Source organism: Merops nubicus, unplaced genomic scaffold (assembly GCF_000691845.1).
Source record: "Merops nubicus isolate BGI_N331 unplaced genomic scaffold, ASM69184v1 scaffold10614, whole genome shotgun sequence".
In the NCBI taxonomy this organism is placed as follows: Eukaryota; Metazoa; Chordata; class Aves; order Coraciiformes; family Meropidae; genus Merops; species Merops nubicus.
In genome coordinates, this window is record NW_008603611.1 from 2,189 (window position 1) to 9,588 (window position 7,400).

Here is a 7,400-nt window from a genome sequence, read left to right on the forward strand (position 1 = left end):
CCCGTCTCTGTGCAGGGGGGTTGGACTAGATGACTTTCAGAGGTCCCTTCCTACCCAAACCATCTGATGGTTCTATGAAAATGGTGCAGCCTCAGGTCTGCAGGTTTGAATTCTCTGAGAGCTTTTTCCCTGTTCTGTGGTTTTATTTGGGGGATGAAGAACCCTTTGGCCTTTGGAAATTATTCTTTAAGTTAATTGGGAATTCTTTGTGAAAAGACTTAAAGGGTAGAGGGAGAGAAACACAGCTCCTGTAGAAGTGAAATTTTTCCTGCTGGTTTCAAAGTTCTCTAACCTAGACCTAGACCTAGACTCATAGAACCACTTTGGTTGGAAAAGACCTTTAAGACCATCAAGTCCAACCCATTAACCCTCTTCAACAGACTCTACCAAATCCTCCTCTAAGCCATATCCCCAAGCACCACATCTACACAGCTTTTCAACACACCCGGGGCTGGGGACTCCACCACCTCCCTGGGCAAAATCCCCACCCGTGGCAGGACTCCTTAGGTCAGCGCCGCCAGGATTGTGCATGAACTTCATGAAGGGTGTTCTCACCACCTTAAAGAGAGAACGTTGCTCCATTTTTTCTATTTTTGCTTCACCATTCCCCCCTCTCAAGCCCTGCCCGTGCTTTTCAAACACTGGCTGAAGAACGAGGAGGTGGAGGAAGGGCGCACGGCCGTGCTGCGCTGCGAGCTGACCCGAGCCAAGGCGCCCGTGGAGTGGAGGAAAGGAGAGCAGGTCCTGCAGACAGGGGACAAGTATGAGATCCGCCAAGAGGGGACACGCCTTGAGCTCTTCATCTACGATGCTGAGGCTGAGGATGCTGGTGATTACACCTGTGACTCGGGGGATCAGCAGACCACGGCGTCCTTGAAGGTCAAAGGTAGGAGAAGCCTCGTTTGGAGGCAGAGAAGTTCTGGCTGGGGCTGTTCTCCATATGGGATTTTTTAGCCCTGAATTATTATCAAGGCTATCTCTGTGATTTAGAGCTGCAGGAAAGGGTTGAATCATAGAATCATAGAATGGTTTGGGTAAGAAAGGACCTTTCAAGGTCATCTAGTCCCCCTGCAGTGAGCAGGGACATCTCCAACTAGTTGCTTAAAGCCCCATCCAACCTAACCTGGAATTTTTCCAGGGATGGGGCATCAACCAACTTCTCTGGGCAACCTGTTAACCTGCAATCTGTTCTTCCAAGAAGAATTTAGTGTCTTTTGAACCCAATTCTATTTCTGCAGTTGCAATTTTGATCTCTCTGCGGGAGCTGGGAGCAAAACTGCAGCTGCTGCCAATGGAAGGTGTGGAGAAGGGCAGTGTGAAAACTTGGCTTCTACCTGGCAACAAGAGCCTGGAGTATTCACCATGTCTAAAACAGCCCCATTTTGGATGGAGCCTAAGCAGCCCAAGATTTGTGGCTCTTTTTCTAGTGGCTACTTTTTTTTTTTTTTTCCTAGTTTAATTAATTTTCTATTTTTATATACTGATTTTATAATCTTCTTAATTTTATAGCAATAAGATCATGCTAAGATCCCGAGTTTAGCCCCCATAACAAGCTCCTGCTCAGATTGTGTGGTTTAAAGCAATCCTATCAAGAAATTCTTCACTGTGAGGGTGCTGAGCCCCTGGCCCAGGCTGCCCAGAGAGGTGGTCGCTGCCCTATCCCTGGAACCATCCCAGGGGAGGTTGGTTTGGGCTCTGAGCACCCTGCTCTAGCTGGGGATGTCCCTGCTCCCTGCAGGGGGGTTGGACCAGGTGACTTTCCAACCCCAACCATTCTATGAACTATTAAATGAGACAAGTTGCAAGCAATTTTCTCCCCTCTGAGCAGTGTCAGTGAGGCAGTTGCTTTTCCACCCTAGTACTGCCTGTGCTGTTCAACGAAGAGCTGAAAAACGTGGAGTGTGAAGAAGGGGGGACAGCTGTCTTGCACTGTGAGATCTCCAAGCCAGATGCCCCTCTGGAGTGGAGGAAAGGAGGGGTGGTCATTCAGCCCAGCGACAAGTACGAGATGAAGCAGAAAGGCAGGACTGCTGAGCTGATCATCCATGGTGTGGAGCCTGATGACTGTGGGGATTATACCTGCAGCACGGGGTACGAGATCACCACAGGTTCCGTCTATGTCCAAGGTAAGATGGAATGTGCTGGAAATGCTCTGATTTTGCTGCCTGGATTTCTTATTCCAAAATCTTTTGGCAGTGACTGGCCAAACTTGTCTCGGATGCAAATAGTTGAAAGTCCTTTCATTTCTTTCCTGATTTCAGTGAAGGTATAAACACATCCAGGTTGAGGCTGGACCAATGTTTGCAAGTTAAGGTAGTTCCAACTACTGACCATACCCTGTGCCACAGCAGATGGTGGTACTGCTGGAAAACTATTTGCTTGGAGCAGTGACCATAACAAAATACTGGAATTCTTGCTCCTGCTGATAGAGCTTTTACAATTGTTGATGTTCTTATTACTCTTTCAAAGCACCATAAGTGAACCTCTAAATTTTAAGCTCCCCCTGTGCCTCATACAACATCATTGCAGATGGTTGCAACACCCAGGAGAGCCAGTCATGGTCCTGGAGCAGTCTCCTGCCAATGAACAGTGTTTGCAGGCATGGACACTGTACTTGCAAGAGGGTGAAGGATGGAAGGTGGTCTCTGAATCCCTTAAAGACATTTTAAGCTCTTTTTTTCCCCTGGAACAGCCTTAGAAGTTTCCTGGACAACTCTCAGTGTTGCTTGGGCTAATTCTGCAGGAAGCGAGATCTCTGTGCTGATGCTTTTGTTTTCCTTTGGCACCTTCTCTTGCTCTGTCACGCAGAAGAAGCAGCAGTCATAGTTTCTGGTTTAAAGAACACAGACGTCTTTGTGGGCGAGTCAGCCACCTTCACCTGCCAGCTCTCCCCCCCGGGCGTGAGGAACGTGCAGTGGTGGCTGGATGGATCTCCCCTGCACAACAACCTCGTGACTGAAATCTCTGAGCAGGATGGGATGATCCACACCTTAACCCTAAACGATGTAGCGTGCCACGACTCGGGCACTGTCACCTTCAGAGCTGGGTCCCTTATCTCTTCAGCTAAATTATTAGTCAAAGGTATTGCCTTGTTAGAAAGAGACACGTGGCCACCTCTGGACTTGCTCAGTGTGCTGGTGCTTCTGCCTTCCAGGCTACCCTTACTAAATCCCTTCACAGTTCTGCTGTGCCCTGCAACCCTTCACTTCTCCAAGTCACCCATCCTCATATCAGAAGTCTTAGAGAGGTACCACATGGATTTTTTTTTGGGTGTTTCAAGTGAGAATGGGTTGCAGGGTCAAGGCTGGTGCCTTCACCTGGTATCTAAGTACAGCTGGACACAAACCACTGTGGTAGCACTTGATTTTTTTTTATCCCTCCTTCAACTTTTTTTTTATAAGACCACAAAGCATTATGTAGCTGGAAATTCATAAAATTACCCCTGTGCTGCTCCACAGCCTGGCTGCTGGTGCTGAGCTCAGTATGTTCCTGAGACAAGACTTTGGGATGTTATAATGATGACTCCAGAACTCTTTCTGGAAACCAGGGGGTGTATGACATTTGGATAACACGGTGACAAAAAGATCCTCATTTGTTGACTGCCAGAATAGTGATGGTCATCACTAGAAAAACTTCCTGCTCCATTGAATATTTTCCTCATTTGGTAAGGGTAGCCATGAGCTGCAAATAACACTGAGCTCCAGACTTGATACAGCAAGCTCATTCACATCCAATCCTTTTGTAGCCAGTGGGAAAAAGCTGTTTTTTTTTTTCAGACAAAAGTAACAATTATTCCTTGCTTGAACAAGCAATTTTATATATGGAGATATAAAGGGTTAAGAGTTCTTCATTAAAATCTACCCCCATGCTATAACTGTCAACCACAAGAGGACTGATCCACACCATGGAATTGCAGTCAGTGGTTATTGTCTCCTGCTCCATATAAAATGTCCCTTGTGCAGTCAAAAAATGTAACTCTCTGCAAAGATAAAATGCCAAAAAGCCACCAGAATGGTGAAGCAACAAGACAGAATGCAAACCCCATAAATCCCACCTCCATTTGTCTCAGTTTTGAAGTTTCACGTTTTCAGAGGCTGGTTCTGAGCTCTGTAGGCAAAGAACTCCAGTGGGCCATCAATAAATACATTTAAAATAATTGCATTGTGATGTATTCTACTCAGTCAAATAAAGCCCTGCTGAGAAGTTTTCATTTCAGAGTCACAGCATCATTGATGTTGGAAAGGACCTCTGGAGATCATCTGGTCCAGCCCCACAGCTCACAACAGTACACATACATGTGTGGATATTTTGTGCTTCTATTAAGACAAGGTTTCTTAATTGTGAGCCTGAATCACAGTAGGAGATGATGATTGGATGAGGATGAGAAAGGTATTTAAAAAGCCCTCCACTGTGCTCAGTTACACTTGATTGAAGAGGAAAGTAAAACACCAGCAAAATTCTGACTGTTCTTGTAGTAACCACAAATTTCATGTGCTTTTCATCCAGAAATTTAAAAATAGGCCTGTCTTTGTATTTCAGTCTATCGAGGTATCCATGGCTTGTTCTTCATCAAGGAACAAGCTGCTTTTTCCTCTGTTCCATGTGCCCCGTTCTCCTGCTCTGAGGCATGTTTGTAACAGGGTATATTCTGGAACAAGTGACACCTCATGACAGCTTTTCTTGTTGGCCCGTGGCAGTATCATTGCCCTACAGCTACATTCATTCAGTGGCCCAGCATGATGGCATCTTCACGGGTAGGTGAAAGAAATGGAAAAGACTGAAGGAGCTGTTGCCTTCATCTGACACCCTTGGGCACAGTGAGAATCACAGGCTCCACGTGGGCTCCTAAATCCCAAGGAGTTTTCTGCCTTCTGCATGGATGAGTAGGGCCACCAAGGTCTTAGGCTGGCAGTGGAACCAGGACACCTTCCTTCTCCAAGACCACAGATGGCATTTGCTGTGAGGAGCACATCTGTGTTGTATCAGAGGAGACAATATTACACTCCCCAGCTGCACAGATACCTTCTTGCTTCTTCAGTCCTGGTGTAACCCAGACATCTCTGTGATCTGCCATTGATGCCTCTTCTCCATAAACTTGTGATCAGAACAACTATTTGAAAGAAAAGCTTATGCATCAGCTTTCTTTGTCATCTTTTTATGTCCCATTGTAGTCCTAGCAATTTTGGGGGGGAGTTGACATAGTTCTGCAGAGCAGGATGTTGCAGACACTGTTTTCAGGCTTTATTGAGATTTTCCTTTTCAGTGTATTTGTATTGCTGACAGTGGTCCAGGCTGTTGGCTCAGGAGGGACTCCCTGGCTGCTTTGGAAGCTCAGTATTTTGAGATTAGATATATCTGCTGTGCTCTACAGCTGCCTCCTGATAAGCAGAAATGTAAAGGAAACTCTTATTTTTCCAAAATTATGCCTCTGCTCTAGAGGAACACGTGGTTAATCAGAGCAACAAGTATCTGCTTCCTGTGAAGGGCCTTTTTGTGTTACAGTTGTCCTGGAGCTTTGCTCCTCGTTGCTGCCAGTGACTTCAGACATGGAGCCCTCACCACCACAGGACAGGAACAAGTATTTGCATTTGGGTATTGCATTTCTGTCCAATCAACAGTCGCAGTTTCCTCACAGAAGGAGCCTCCAGTAGAGTTTGTGGCATTTTCCTGTTGCTGTGTGAGGTTGTGTTAGAGGGAACCAAGCCCCACCATCAGACTCCTCAACCTCAGCCCTGCACTCCTGCCATAGTCTGGGATGCAGGAGTTTCATATCCAGTGCTTCCTAGTCTAGAGCCTCTCAGCAATGCTGGGAGGAAAGCTAAACTTGGAATTCCAGCAGCTGTTCTGCACAGAAGTTCATATTCAGGACTGTTGAAGCACAAGCCTTAATTGCTGGTGGCCCATTGCCCAGCGTGATGGTTACTTTCTAACGTACTGGTTTTTTGCTTAAATCCTGCTTGATGCTGAGACAAGCACAGACTAAACTCCTAATCCCCAGCGTGCCCAGCCAGCTTCCTGCTTGCACGGCCACTCTGCTTGCTCAAAAAAATCTCTTAAGTTGCAATTTCCATGAGGATCTACTAACGCATGTCCTTCCTGACGTGTTGGTTAACAGATCCAACCATTGAAGTGGTCAGTCCCATGCAGGATATAACTGTTGATGAAGATGGCACAGCAGAGTTCATATGCCAATATTCTAGGCCAGTACACGCCATCTGGAAGAAAAATGATCAGGAAATACATGCAGATGGGCAGCGAGTGATTATCGATCAGGACTGGAATGTAAGCATGCTAAAAATTAAACCTACGGTCCCAGAAGACACTGGCATCTATTCTTGTGAAGCTGAAGGCATTAAAGTGATGGCTACACTTGATGTTCAAGGTGAGGTCTTCCAGCCAACGAGGAAGACTATGATGGGTTCCAAGTGAAAGAGGTGGCAAAATGATGGCAGCACCTCCCGAAAAGTGACCCAGGAGATAACAACTCTTTGGTGTTCCCTCCAGCACTGATAACGATGATAGAAGCAGTTGGGAGTTAATGGGAATGGAATATGAAACTGGAACTTAATTCTAATTAATGCTTACTTCTTACACCACTTACACATCACACCTCATCTGCAATGAACTGGAACGTCAGTGCAATGGGATGTGGCCTGCTGAATGACTGGGAAATCACAGATAGAGTGTTGGTCCAAAGGAATATGAAGAGCCCTTTTTGCTGTTACAGAGTCCTTTTTACACACACTGTGCCTTAAAACCTAGAAAAGTGTGGAAGGCCATTTTATTTTCACCTAAACTAAGCTCTCTCAAACACGTCACTCAGGAATCAACCTTCGCACTTGGCATCAGCAAGTGTGAGGGCCCTGAGAAACAGTAAATAAAAACATTAACAATAGGTTTAGGCTTTTATGTTGATGTTTTTAGTGGTGTTTTATTGGGTTTGGGTGACCAGATGAAGAAGTGTGATCAGCAACAGCAAGGGTTCTGATCTTATTTCAGAGTATTTGTGTTTGGCCAGGCAGTTGTCTTTTTACATAGAAGAACAGGGTATTATTTTTTAGAAGGGTATTACTTATCGTGGTCTTTTCTACATTGATAAGCACTTTCCTTTTTAGCAATTCAAAGATACGTTAATGAATGTAATCTAAAAGGATCCCAGAGGTAGGATTTGCAATTGGCTGCTTTTTGTGGTTAAGGAAACCAGTGCTAATAAAATCAGACATTTGCCAAGGATTTGCAAACCCCTCATTGTTCTCTAGAAGTATGAATATTACAAAATACAGAATTATTTAATAACTCATGCTTTTTTGGGGGGGGTGGGGCTATTAAATAAATTGTTCAGCTGGGTTTTTTGGGGTTTTTTTTTTGTTTTATTTTTTAATTTTTATTTTTTCTTAGAA

General features: G+C 45.2%; 1 protein-coding gene across 1 annotated transcript in view; it reads left to right on the forward strand.

The window, feature by feature from the left end:
* Positions 1 to 2,009: 2,009 nt before the first annotated feature.
* Positions 2,010 to 7,400, forward strand: part of LOC103771430 (obscurin-like) — a gene marked incomplete at its 3' end in the record, with an annotated part of 18,108 nt that continues 12,717 nt past the window's right edge. Inside the window, exon 1 of the mRNA XM_008938727.1 lies at positions 2,010 to 2,126. The remainder of the gene's footprint in view (positions 2,127 to 7,400) is intronic.